Genomic DNA, 15495 nt, shown 5'->3' on the forward strand with positions numbered 1-15495 from the left:
AACGAATAGGGTTAGGGTGAACACTTGCTCCTGTATGTAATTAAAGGAGTATGTATGTAACAATGTACAATTTCATCAAAAATGTGATAATAGTTGTCATGTCTACAGTCATCTCTCTCTCTCATTGGTTTTCAGGTTCTGCAATTCCTGCTCTGTCCAGCAGGTGAAGTCTAGTGTTACTGTTCTGCTGTCTATCATGGATCATCCCACCTGTTACTCCACCCATTTCACCTGTTCGTCATTACCAGCTAATTATCAGCATGCATATATATATCTGTATCTGCTTTCTTCAGTATCGCTCAGCCCGATCTTTCGATCTCTATTAGTTTGTTCCTTTTATGTAATTTCTTGTCTGATTTTGACTTCAAGATATTTCTATAAGTGTCTTTAACAAACATGACATTTGAGTCTGCATCCAAGTCCACCCTGAGCCTTCTGATATATAGTAGTTTAATACAGTGAAATACAGACATAAATCAACAATTTAGAAGAATCTTTACTCCCTTTGCAAAAACGTTTTTCAGTAGTATGAAATACATTTGAATGGAAGACCATTCCATTTCTAAATTGTAACACGCACACACACAAATATATATATATATATATATATATGTATACTGTATAAATTATCAGTTATACAGAATCTCACATTTGTGAGAGGGTTGGTAGTTGGAATTATGAGAAATAAGGACACAATTGTAAGATATAAAGTTGCCCAATGAGCCTATAAACCTGACTTTTAAAAGTGAAGATATTTTTTCTGTTGTCTAAGACATTATCTAGTCATTATCTAGTTTCTTAAAATATAGCCTATTTTGTCCCAAAAAGCCTGACAATGTAGATGTGTATATGTAAATATATTAATATTATAATTATGACAACTGTTAATCATTGATAGCCTGCTGAATATACATGCATCATAAAATGGACTGAACACAGAATTAGCAAGTTTGGAATGCATGTCATAATTGTCAAAGTTTCCAAACCATTTGTTTTTGGTCTGTTTTTTTAACACAAAATTATGAAAGTAATGATAGTTTTTCTAAGTGAAAAGAAAAACAAAAGCAAATTTCTTTAGGAGCCTGATATAAATAACAACAGAAATGCTACAGTATGAGATTTCACATCAATAGGTAATCTGGTTCACTTCATTATTACTTTTCTTTCATTTTTACATTTGTGAAGGAAAGCAAAAGATGGAAGAAGAAGTGAGTATGTGATTAAGTAAAAAATTATTTTACCTGAAGTTTGTCCATTGATTATTTCACCTGTTGAATACACAATATAAACATAATGAATTAAGGAAAAATTCAGTCAGTTCACCTAGCATCATTCTAATGCACATGTCAGATGATAAATCACTCACCATTAATCAGCAGCAGTAGTGACACACACAGTGAGATCAGAAACCTCATCGTGATAAACGGCAACTCCTGCACCTGCACACACATACACAGCAATTATACATGAAATGTTTCTTATATTAATTATTTAGTATAAGAATATTATATTAATTATTTTACATTTAATTGAAAACAAAGGGATTTTTAAATAAAAAATAAATAACTATTATAACTAAATAAACATACATTTACAAAGTAATTCCTTAATCATTTGAGCCCAATGTGATGAAATGAAGAGAAATAACTTTACCTGAGGTCAAATGCTGCTGCAGAGCAAACTCAGGGAGATTCTCTCTTCAGCAGCTGAATACAGCGATGATGAACTGCTGATCTCACACTAATCAGTGCCTTTATTAATACATGTGGGTGGATCATTACTGAAACCAGAAGTAATTTCTCAACAATGTCTTGAACCAGTTTTTTATGTGACATATTTGTTATTTGAACGGATTATTTCCTTGTGCAACTACATTCTGTGCAATACATTCTTTCACTCTGTGCTTGAATAGATGTGAATGTAGATGGGATGACAAGCGAGTCAGTTTGATTTGTTATGGGGTTTTTTTTTTGTACCTTTTCAAAGCAGCTTTGCAAAAATAATATTATAAAATGCCCAATGAGTGAACTAAAGGGTTCAGAAAAGATCATAAATAATGTTTAACCATGTTAATGGTGTTTAATAGTGTTTACATTTAATTACTTAAAAACCACTGGAGGGATTCAGGCAGTGGACAAGTAAGATGGAGATTTTTAGACATTTACATTAACATTTAAACATTTAGCAGACGCTTTTATCCAAGCGACTTACAAATGAGGAGAACAATAGAAGCAATCAGACGAATGAGAGAGCAACAGTATGCAAGTGCTGTGACAAGTCTCAGTTAGTCTAGCACAGTACACATATAGCTAGTGTTGTTGTTTTTTAATAGAACGGAATAGAATAGAATAGGTAAGTGCTAGTATTAGTTCATCAGGTGCTGGCGAAAAAGATGTGTCTTTAGACATTTTTGAAAATGGCAAAAGACTCAGCTGTTCGAACTGAGATAGGCAGGTCATTCCACCAGCTGGGGACAGTCCAGGAAAAGGTCAGTGAGAGTGATTTTGTGCCTCATTGGGACGGCACCACGAGGCGTCGTTCACTTGCAGAACACAAGCTTCTGGAGGGCGTGTAGGTCTGAACTAGCGAGTTTAGGTATATTGGTGCAGCGCCCGTTGTTGTCTTGTAGGCAAACATCAGTAACTTGAATTTGATGCAAGCAGCTATTGGTAGCCAGTGTAAACTGATGAAGAGAGGTGTAACATGAGCTTTTTTCGGCTCGTTAAAGACCACTCTCGCTGATGCATTCTGGATCAGTTGCAGAGGCTTGATAGTACATGCAGGAAGGCCTGCCAAGAGAGCATTACAATAGTCCAGTCTGGAGAGAACAAGAGCTTGGACAAGGAGTTGTGCAAACTAACAAAATTATAACACAAACAGAAATGCATACATATTTCTACTGCAACTAACAACTCAAACCTAAATCCTAAAGTAACCTAATGTCTTTAAAAGCAGCTGCGGAACAACATGCTAGTTACAAAGCAGGTTAACATTAGGAAAATTAAAAGGTATTTAATATTTGGATAAAGAAAGAGAAAAACTAAAAGATGAAGCAACAAATATTTATTGAAGCGGATTTATAAAGACAGCATAAAATAAACAGAAGGAGGTAGAACAGTTGGTACTTCCCTAAAGCGAGAATGTCACATTTACTGAGAAAAAAAAAAAAAAAGTTCAGTCAATCATAATCAAAATAAAATCAAGTCTGAAGAATCAAGTCTGTTCTTGGACAGTTTAAGGAAGTGAACACTATAGTCACAGGTTAACCGGAGTTGCAGAATTACACTCTTTAGGAATGTCCTACATTCCTCTGCTGCACATTTTAGCTCATCCTTTAAAAACCCACGTCCAAAAAACCATGTGATGCACATTAATGTGTCCTGACGGTAATGTCTCCTCAGGAAATGTACAGACTAATACAAATATAGAGGATTTTTTTTACAATTAATTTAACATTGTGCCACTGTTTATTTAACGTTCTAATCTTACATGTTTTCAAAAGTGCATGCTTGTCAGGAGTTTTTGATAGCTGTAAAGTTCAATGTGTTTGTGATTTTGTAAGACATGGCCTAATGGTTAGAAAGTTGGACTTGTAACCCAAAGGTTGCAAGTTCGAGTCAGGGATTGTAGGTGGCGGGAGTGAATAACCAGCACTCTCTTCCACCTACAATACCATGAGGTGAGACCCTTGAGCAAGGCACCGAACCCCAAACTTCTCCCCGGGCGCCGCAGAAGAAACAGCTGCCCACTGCTCCGGGATTGTATTCACGGTGGGTGTGTGTTCACTGCTGTGTGAAATGCAGAGCACAAATTCCGAATACGGGACACCATATTTGACCACACGTCACTTTCCCTTTTTCACTTCACTTAAAATCAACAATACTTTTACGGCATTTATGAACATACTTTCACTGTTATTACTATCTTCTCCATACACTAATACACTTTAAATTAATTAATTTCTTATAAAGCAGCATAACAATACATATTTATTAGTTTTAAGTATGGTAATGGTAAATGAATGCAAAATGAACGAATTTTAGCTAAAGTAAACCTGACATTGGTGAATCATATTACCTTGACCTCCTTCAACTACCTACTGACTAAATATATCGTCTAGACTACGCCTCAAAAAATCTCTCGCATGACCAGCATGTTAATACTCAGAGACCAATAGTAACACAATCACTACTTTCATGTGTTTAAACTACATACAACAGCAGCTATATGCTTTAGGCAAGGCAAGTTTATTTATATAGCACATTTCATACACAATGGTAATTCAAAGTGCTTTACATAAAAGAAAATGATCGATAGTGTCAAACGCAGCACTGAGATCTAGTAGTACCAGCACTGATATTTTTCCAGATTCAGAATTTAAGTGAATATATATAGCTCATATATATTTGTGATGACAAGTTTGGCAGGAGCATATTTACAATTTAAGTCACACAACCTGGTCATTGACGGCTGGCACCACCGCTGATTGCTTATGATCAAATTTTGCAATCTTATAAATATAGACTTGATTTGTAATTTTTTGTCGTCAATTCCAAAGATTTATATTAAAAGATACACATCAGCATTAAGAAAAATGCTGTTAAAAATTTAAATTTCAATGTTACAGAAATGCAGTCAAAAATTCTGTCATTCACAGGAAATATTCCAAATGAATTTTGCAACATTCTAATGAAACTATTAAGAAGGGATTTACAGAGGCTTTAGTAAAATGTAAGAAGATTCAAGAAGAGTATCAGAGGACTGTTCAGAATGCAAATGCACTCTGCCCTACAGACTCCTCAATTTCAGTTTCTCTTCACCGTCTTTAAAAACTACAATACATATTTGTGTTAATCTAACCAGTGACTGAAACTCACCCCATCTTTCCTTCAAAGAACAATTTAACCAGAGCGCAAATATTCTTCAAAACCTTTAGAACAGAAAGCAGAATAGCAAGACACTTCTCATGCATAAATAGCATCACCATGGAAGATAAGCAAAACGATAACAGAGAAAGATAGCACTATTGTCCTTAATCTTTCTTTTACTTTTACTGAAAGGAAAGGACTACAAAAAGAAAAGAAAAAAAAACACAAGCTTAAAAAAAACTGATTTTGCTTAACCTTTTATTATTATTATTATTATCATCATCATCATCATCATCATCATCATCTACATTCTGGGTCATTTAGACTGCATTTTAATGTCCTTATTTATTTCCCATAATAAATACCAGAATATAATTATTACAAATATTATTATTATTACACTAATTCTTAAGAAAAGAAGTCATAATATTAAATTATCACAATATCACATATTTCAGTTTTTGCTATTTCTGACAAGTGTAGCTGTATTACAAGACAGAAGGATGCCGATATATGTATACTTAGTTACAGATCGAAAAGGAACCACCGAACAGAAATACCCTATTAAGGTTTTTAGCCTACACAATTTGAATAAACACAAAACTGATTGTGTTTGTTATTGCATTGCATTATGTATTAATAAGGCAAGTCTATAGCAGCCTGCAGAACAGGGCAGAGCAACATGGTGGGGTTAAAAACTTTGCCAAAAAAAGCTATGCAAATAAGTATAGTCTGGCAAAGACTTGCATGCAGAGAGGTACAAGAGGACTGTGTAGTATACATTATGCATATTAATCACAGAACAAAAGGCCTAAAGTGTGATTTGAGGAATTGTGTTACAAATAATACAAGAACAAGGTGAGTGCTTTTGATTTGTAAAGGGAAGCCGACATAGAAATGTATACAGAATGAATGTAGGACTGCACACCACTCAGTCTAACTATGCTTGCTTACTTTCATGAAAGATGCATGTTAAATTATCTTATTGATGTACTCTTAAAAGTGATGTAAAAAATCCCAGATAAAATAATTACAATTGTACCTGCTTAGTACATGGTCTTAGGTGCTGAAGTGTTGGGTTTTACAAATTCATAGACATAATAATCTCCTGGACAGGCTTTGATTCGGATGGATGCGGATCTGTAGGCACCACACTGATGGTAATTCTACTACCATGAATACGTTCCCATGACTTACGGGTCACCACTCCATCCTCAAGTGATGGATGAGAACCACTGAGATTCAGTCCAGTTTCACCACCTAAACTCACAGTATTCACACACCACTCAGACACCCGGCCACTTTTTCCATTCAAATAAAGCCGATACCAGCCACTCCATTCAACAAGGGTGTCATCATGTTCAGAATAATGGTATTGCCGTATGTCTCTCCAGGATTCATCAAGAGTGTGATAAATAATCATAGCATGGATCAGAGCTGGATGTTCTTGATTCTGGGAGAATAAAGAAAAAAGACAGTTCCCTCATTCTCTGAGGTTGCAGAAACGGTCAGGGTTGGGGATGAAGGGATAAGGCGAGGACTCAGTAGTGCAGAGTAATGGGCTTTTAATAGTAAAATAAAACAAAACAAGCAACAAAAACTACAGGCTGGCAAAAAGGGAAAAAAACAGGCTGGCAAGACAAGGCAAGGCTAGGCAATGCAGGATCAGGACAAGGCTGACAGGACATGACAGGATACATGCGATATACAATGACGAACTGGCACGGGACTGCAAACACAAGGAGAATAAATAGGGAGCAAATGAGGAGGGTGAGGAGGGTAACGAGGGAAACACAAGTGGGGCAAATTAACCAATAATCAGGTAACAAGATGGGTGGGGTCAAGACAATTGCAAAAAAATAAAAACAGGAAATTAAATGCAGCCGATAACATGAGCTGCATGCAACAACAGCACAAGACAACAAGAAAAGCCGAACACAAACCACGTGCTACACAAAACACAACACACGTGGACAGAAGAGCGCACGGCCGAGCGAACTCGAGACCGCACGCTCCCACAACAAGACAGAACATGGAGCACGAGTGTCTGGACCCCGACACAAAACTGAAACTCAACAAGACATGAGTGCCGGGATCTGAACACCACGCTCCAACATGAAACAAGGAAACAGGACACGCAGACGAGAGATGAAAACAAGACATGACGGGAGTGTCAGGGCTCTGTCACAAAACTATGAATTACACTAGACCGAAGTGACAGAAACAAGTTACAATACAGGTAAACATCCAGCATCTGTGTCTGTTCGAAAGAATATTGGGACGGTAGACTGAGGATGGATTAAATAAAAGGACTAAACCTACATAAAGTGTATCCTTAAATCAGAGTTGTTGTTTTTTTTTGGAAAACTTTTACTTTACTACATTTACAAAGCACAGTTGTTGTAGTTCTTACTTCTCTACATTTAATAAAAACATCCTCTTTATTTTGAAATGAAGTCGTCACTAACTCCTCCAACATGTGGTAGCAATCTGACTCTTCGTTAACCTGCTAAATTAGGGGCCTGTACCATGATGGTAGATGAACAAATTCAGAGTTACAGGATTAGTTTTTAGTTGACAAAACCAAACCACTCCAATCCGGCTTTGTTGGTAGCATGATGCTGATAATCAACTGTCTTTGTCAACTCAGGCTTTGATCCTGAGTTTGTGAAGCGCGTGCACATGAATGTGTGACATCAGTGGCAAACAGCCAATCACATGCCTTGCAACACAGAGCAAGTGTGATTCACTTCTCGCGAAAGAGCCAGCGAGATTCAAAACTCTTTTCCTAACGGTTAAGAGATCAAAGAATATGAGGAATATAAATGCATTTACACTGAAGTACTTGTCTATGAAAGAGGACAAATAAAATAAATTATCTCGTTCTATCAGTGCAGTCACAAGTGAAACTTGTGAAGTTATATATATAGCGATTTTTACATTTTTAAAGCGTTATTTATTGATTCTACCACTTATGTATATTACATATGAGCTGTATATATTAATATTCATTTAAAATAAATGCTTTATAATAATTGTTAAACTAAAATTGCTGTATGTAATATGTAATATAGTGTGTAATGGATTAATATTAATATAAACCATATTATAATTATATAAGTCATATATAAATCGTAATTATCATTAAAGCCAGACAATTTTGTTGTATTTTTTAAGCTACTTTACAGTGACCTTTAATTTTGAAGGAAGAGAAACTGGGGGAGTGACTTTTTTTGCGTCAGACATGTGTCACTTTGCTCACATCTGATTGGTCCAATTTCAGTTTGAGATCTCTTACCCAGAACATAACCTGCCCTGGAGCAGGTTAGCTGTGCAGTGTAAGTTATTAAGGCAATGAACGCCGCTAAAAGCCAAGCCACTTTCATGGTACCTAAAACCCAGGATTGGTGCAAACTAAACTGAAACTTACCTGGCTCGCCAGCTAATCTGGCTTCATGGTACAGGCCCCAGTTCACAAATTGCATGCATGACTGATGTTAGGAAAAGTTAGAAATTATAAAACAGAATTTTAGGATTTATAATTGTAAATTGAAAATAATATTTAGGTCAGATGTCAGCAGAACAAAAATTGCTGTAAAAAAATAAAATCAAATCAATGGTTCCACAAAGAACCTTTACTGTCCATGGCGTTTTTATTTTTAAGAGTATGCACGCACACACACACACAGATTTTGTTCAGTAATGCAGATTATTGCCATGCATCTTCCCTGCATCTTCCCATAGCAGTTTCAACTGTAAAATGTGTTTGTTTGCATAGTGTTCCCTCTTCCAGAATGTAATACAGCATCATACCAGTTGTACTGTCCGTGGTTGCAGTTTCTGTAGTTTCGGCTGGGGTTGTCTCTGGCATATCAGCAGTATAGGCTATTACATGAAAAAAAAATAAAATAAAAAAAGTAAATTCTTTAAAAAAAGAAAGAGAGGGATATTAATGGGTTGATACAGAACATAAATATAATATTATTATTATTTGTTTGCAAGATCTGCATTCTTTGAGAACATTCTGTTAATAATTATTTTATTTTATTAATTTTTAAAGATGCAAAATGAGAAGATCAAATGCAACCCCCTGCATGTCCATGACCTGATATTTTCATCTCTTAATGCATGCTGTGTTATATTAATGTTCTGTTCTATTATATTCTATTGTGTTGTGTTGAATTCCATTTTGCTAGGTGCTAGGTGTCTGAGATCACACAAATGACTTAACTTGCATATTGTAAAAGCAATGATTTTGGTACTGATTTTTGTACTGGAAAGATGTATGTCTAAAAAAACAAAATATATATATATATATATTACACAATACATAGTATATAAAGGCCACATGTACTGTAAAATAAATAAATTAGAAATCACTATATATATAAAGTCACAATTGTAAAATTTACATTTTGGAATTAACTAATTCATTCATTCGCTTGTTTATTCATTAATTCACATAATGACTGATCATAAAACATTTGAGATTTGTGCAGTAAATAAATGCCACAAATTCCCAACACGTTGTGCCTGGTTTCAGATTTTCTCTCAAAACAAAAATCAGGTTTTTAAATTAAATCTCACCACAGCTACAAAAGCCTCTAAATGCCACCTGACATTTTTCTTACTAAATGAGCATTTTTATCAGGCTCCTATGTTTAGGTATAGTAATTTCACTTTAATGGCAAAGAACAGGTCCTTTTTTATTGTAGGTACACAATATAAACATAGTAAATTAAGGAAAACTTAATAAATTAGTAAATTAATCATTTTAATGCACGTGTCAGATGATAAATCACTCACCATTAATCAGCAGCAGTAGTGACACACAGTGAGATCAGAAACCTCATTGTGATGAACGGCAACTCCTGCACCTGCACATATACAACATACAAACACATTAAATATGTTTCTTATTTTAATTATTTAGTATAAGAATATTATATTAATCATTTTAATTTTTAAATAACTTTACCTGAGGTCAAATGCTGCTGCAGAGCAAACTTTCTCTTTTCAGCAGCTGAATACAGTGATGATGAACTGCACGATCTCACACACTTATCAATGCCTTTATTAATAACTGTGGGTCAACCATAACTGGAACTAGAAGATATTTCTGAATAGGGTTGCAAAGGGGTGGAAAATCTCTGATACATTTCCGGAAACTTTCCAAACATTCCTGGAAGATTCCAAAAAATCCTGGAAAGTTTCCAACATTTCTGGAATGTTTCTGAAATTTACTGGAAACTTATCACCTTTTTGCAACCCTATTTCTGAATAATGTCTTAAACCAGTTTTAATGAGATATGAAAATATTTGTTATTTGAACTGATTGTTTTCTTGTGTGCGACTACATTTAGAAAGACATTCTTTTACTTTGTGCTCGAATAGATGAGAATGTAGATGGAATGATGACAAGTTTGATTTGTTCAGCAGTTTCACAAAAACAGTATGATAAAACCTCTAAAGAGTGAGCTAAAGGTGACAGAAAATAATAATGCTAATTAATTTAATAATGTGTTAAATCATTCTGTTGGTAAATATTGTTTAGCCATGTTAATGATGCTCAATAAGGTTTAAATTTAATTACTTAAAAGACCACTGGAGGGATACAAGCAATGATTCAGATTTTAGATGAGCAAACTAACAAAACACAAAAATATTGGTACATCCCTAAAGAGGTAATGTCACACAATGAAAAACAAACAAACAAACAAGCAAAGAAAAAAAAAACAGATTGAGCATTAGATTTTTTCCTTCCAAGTAAAGAATGAAGTCTGTTCTTGCAGAATTCAAGGAAGTGAACATTATATTCATATATTTATTGAAGGTGCAGAATTAAGCTCCTTAGGAATGTTCTACATTCATCCGATGCACATTTTAGCTCATTATTCAAAAACTCACGTCCCAAAAACCATGTGTTGCACATTAATGTGTCCTGACAGTTATGTCTCCTATATGTACAGGAGTATATTGTATTAGTCTGGATATGTACAGACTAATACAAATATAAAGGGGGAAAGAAATAAATAAATGAGCAGTAAAAGTTTCTCTATATGTGTCACTGTTAATTTAATTCTCTAATTTTACAAATGTGCAATGCTTGTCGGGAGACTTTAGTATGACTGTACACTGTAAAAAATGATTGTGATTTTAACAGTAAAAGACTGTAAAAATGCTAGAGTAAAAACCTGTTAACTGGTTAACAGTAAGTTTCCATACTATATTCGGTGAATAAATGTAATTACATATAATCTAATTTTACAGTAAAATACTGTTAAAATACGGTTTTTGGAAGTGAAAAAGAAAAAGTAATTGTATAATTTACAGTGAAAAACCATAAATTGACACTCCCAGAATTCCCTGCATGACACTTCATATTTTGTTTTTTTGTTGAAATAACATGTTTCTTAGTTTTTTTCTTATCAGCTGTGTACACTAGGGTTTAATCTTACATCTAATGTTGTTAAATTAATGTTTATTGCATTATTTCAGTATCATGTGTGTCACCATGATGGGGTTTAGTGTTTGTGTGAATGACACTGTGCACCTTCTATATATAAATATTGCCCTCAGCTCGTAGAAAAGCTGTTTGTGATGAACTTTGGTTCATCATGTGACTTTCTCATCACCACCAGTTTCCAGTTTCCAGTTACCATCAGTGCATTACAATGGTTCAAAACAGATATTAACACTTCAATATGTTGTTTTTTTTTAAATTACATCAGTTAATGAAATACGGTAGTTTATTGTTAATTTAAGTCTGTAAAACCTAAAATGTTGCTACCATATTTTTTACGGTGAAGTTCTGGCAACCACAGCTGCCGGTATTTTACCGTAAATGTCACAGATTTTTTTTTACAGTGTAAGGTTCCATTTCTTTGAGAGTTTGGAGGGTTTTCAAGGTGGCTCCTTGATCGCACACATTTTGATGAGCTCCGCAATCCTAAACACATAAACTGACTTATAACGTTGTTGCAAAGAACATTTTGAAAGATAACTCAATTTGATATCACAGTGCTTCGTCAGAGACCACAATGGGTGGGTCAGAAAAGAGGAAAAGTGCTGGAAATAAGGTTGGAAAGACCGACCAGAGTGTACATGCTGACATGGCTGGTAAAACTCTGTCGAAAAAGCCCATAAAGAAAACAAGAAAGCTGTGCTTTTGTAGATGGCGTTGAAATTTCACCACCCACCTAAACTACGAGGGATGGCCTACTTTACTTAAGGTGACAAGAACTGGAGGAAAATATATACGCATGTATGGCTTCGTCCAGTGCAAATGTATTTTCCTTGTTATATGGTTGAAAGGCTTCAATGAGACTGAGATTTGTCGATTTATGAAAGTGACAATAATACAACAATTTTCTTTAAATTAAAAAGTGACTGCTGTTCTCATGCCTAGTATATACTTTTGTCCCAACCGTTTAAGATTTGCTATACCTTTTTATAGAAATCTTCTGGGTAAAACTGTTGGTGTCATCTTTGGGTATTTGTTTTATGTCATGACAGCATTTAAACAAAATTTCTGTTGAAAAACAATTTTCATTATATTATGAGATCAGTAACACTAAATTTATATGATAAAGGCGGTCTGAATTTTATCAACTTTAGCTTTATAAACTGTAAATATACACAAAAAAAAATTGGACAATATCTTCAAAATCTTACATCTGTTTGGAATATAATTCCTCAGGGTATTTTCTCCCATTTGGGTCGCATAAAATTTATTTTAATGTGTAACTATAAAATTGAAAAAACTTCCGATTAAGCTTTCTGAATTTCACCAACAAGTACTTGCTATTTGGAGTCTTGTTCATAAATACAACTTTTCCCCCCAAAGGTTTTTTTTTTTTCTTTTTTATTTGGAATAACGCTAATATTTAGTATACAAATAAATCTTTATGTTTTCACAATTTGTTTAGGAGCGGCTGTTATTAATGAGTTATATTTATTAATAGTTATTTAATAATGAACTTTACTTAAAATGGACTTTACTTAGGTTTGCAGACTTTATCTCACGATACAAAATACCTATTACATTAAAAGAATTCAAGGTGTTTACTAGAGCCACTCCTACAGGTGCACATGCTTTTTAAAAGCAGATATATATCTGTCTGTCCTCCTAGACCTGAAAATACCTCAGTCGATTTTTTTCTGGGTTAAACAGATAACAACTATAAAATAACAACTATAAAATTATATCCTTGTTTTTGAAAGAGAATATCTCTACACCTTCTGTAATTTTGGGTTATTACATCAAGAATTGGTATTTAAAGGATGCTGGTTTCAGTACACATTTTAGTTTATTTTTATGTAAATTTCACATTCACAAATGCAAGTTTACAAAGGGCAAACCTCTTTTTATGGTGTTTAAATAGGAGATTAAAATGTGTATAGATGTGATGTCAAAATCTAAAAATAATAAAGCAAATAAAACAGTAGCTATATGCTCCTTCTTTAACATTTTCATATGTGAGACTGTACGACTATTTTTATTAACTAACATTAATAAAGATTAATAAATAACTGGCTTTCTAGCAATGTACATTCTCTGTATTAAAATGACATAGTAATATCCTATGGAATGTACAATTTGTGAAATATATCTCTGTAAATATATTTTTTAAATACACAAAATCAACAACAAAGTTTTACTGTTGTTATTACATCCTACATGTACTAATACATTTTAAACAAATTAAGTAAATAATCATTATTATTTTTTATTTCTTATGTAGAAGCGTATAATAAAAAGTAGTAAAATAATTAAAAAGGAGTCAAATACATGTTGCATTATTTAATGCATTAGGTTTCATGAATTTTCAATATTAACAAAATGTAACACAAGAGCAAGTGCAGCACTGACACATAACTACATTTTAATTGTATTGATTCTGCCTCAGTCTTCCTCAGCAACAAACTTGGTACCAATATATACAAAAACTATTCTCTACAGCATAGTATGACTTTATCTCAGGTTTTTCCTCATTTGTTTGGTCATCATGGATAGTAAAGTTTCTTGTCATTTTTATACATTGTAGGACTTTTAGAAAACCATCAGACAATGACGCTGCAAAGTCTCTTTATCAAGTCACCAAACTGCAGCTGTCAATCACTGAAAGGGGATTTGTCCAGTAATTGTTGCAACCAGTTGAACAAGATTCACCAAGAACTACTTACAGTACATGACTGTCAACACTGCATCAACAGTGTTTTTATTATATTCTCTATTATCTTGCTATGATCATTTCTGGTGATTGCAGTTTATGCACATTATGTAATGTAATGTGTAATGTGCACGTAATAAGTAATGTGCACAAATGTAAAAAACTTACCTGCGAAAGTGTAATGAATAAGACTGAGGCTGAAGGAAATGTAAAATTAATGTCTGTACAGTACAGCGCAGCTCAAACAAACCTTTCAACTGAAGAATTGGATGCAGGAGAAAAAAGTTCAGCACTCTTCAGTAATAAAAAATAAATAAATAAACTAATGAATGAATAAAACAAAAATGTTATGTGTCACAGGCTGTTGCGAAGAAGACAGATGAGCATGAGGAGTAGCGCTTCCATCACAAAGTTTAAAAATAAATATCCAACTGACAAGCAGACAGGCAAGGCAACACACATTAGATGCAAGGGCGACTGGATAAATAGTGACTGTGAATGTACAACTGATGATGAACCAAAATGACAGCTGTGATGATTAATGAATGTCCATGACGACTGATGACTGGCAGGAAACTAGGGCTGTATCCGAAAACTCTAAAATGCTGACTTCGGAGGCAGCATTCCAAGGCAGGAAGGCATCGAGGCACGTCCGAATCCAAATTCTGCTTCAGTTCCTGTCTCCGGAGGTACCTTCTTCTGATCGAATTTTGAAGGCAGCATAGATGTATCCTTCGCTGCCTTTGATATCCCACAATCCTGTGCGTTCCATTCCGTGACGGTTAAGCTAAAAAATAAAGATGGCATCTGAAATTTGTGTTCTGTGGTCAGTTTGTGTGTAAATGTATATTTCTGACTAACTTTTTGCACCTTTGATGTTATTTATAGCGAGAAATCAGTATTATAGTAATTAATTATATATTTGTTTAGTTATCACAAAAACTCATTCTATTTTGTTGTAGATCATTAAACCGTTACGCTGCCTCAGAAGCCTGTCTGAAATCAGTTTCATGAGGTGCCTTCGTGCAAAAACGCTGCCTGCAAAGTCATTGCCTCATATGGCAGCGAGGCAGCAAGTCAGCTGCCTAAGTTTTCGGATGCAGCCTAAGACAAAGAAAACATGTGACTAATGAAAACAAAATGAAAGTCCATGAAAGCAAACTAACGGAACATAACTGTTTAAAGTAATTTTTGTTTATTAGTGTGGTTGAACTGGATCATCGAAGGTCAGCAGCAAAGACACTAGTTAATAAAATGGGATTAAATACATAAGCATGGGGAAGTCGTGGCCTAATGTTTCGAGAGTTGGAATCGTAACCCAAAGGTTGCGGGTTCGAGTCTCGTACCGGCAGGGATTGTAGGTGGGGGGAATGAATATACAGCGCTCTCTCCCACCTTCAATACCACGACTGAGGTGCCCTTGAGCAAGGCACCGAACCCCCAACTGCTCCCCG

At 34.5% G+C, this 15495-nt stretch overlaps 1 pseudogene; it reads right to left on the reverse strand.

Moving 5' to 3' along the window:
• LOC107659636 (uncharacterized) overlaps positions 1-15495 on the reverse strand; it is a 58061-nt pseudogene that overhangs the window by 13246 nt on the left and 29320 nt on the right.

Source organism: Sinocyclocheilus anshuiensis, unplaced genomic scaffold (assembly GCF_001515605.1).
Source record: "Sinocyclocheilus anshuiensis isolate Anshui unplaced genomic scaffold, SAMN03320099.WGS_v1.1 scaffold75, whole genome shotgun sequence".
Classification (NCBI taxonomy): Eukaryota; Metazoa; Chordata; class Actinopteri; order Cypriniformes; family Cyprinidae; genus Sinocyclocheilus; species Sinocyclocheilus anshuiensis.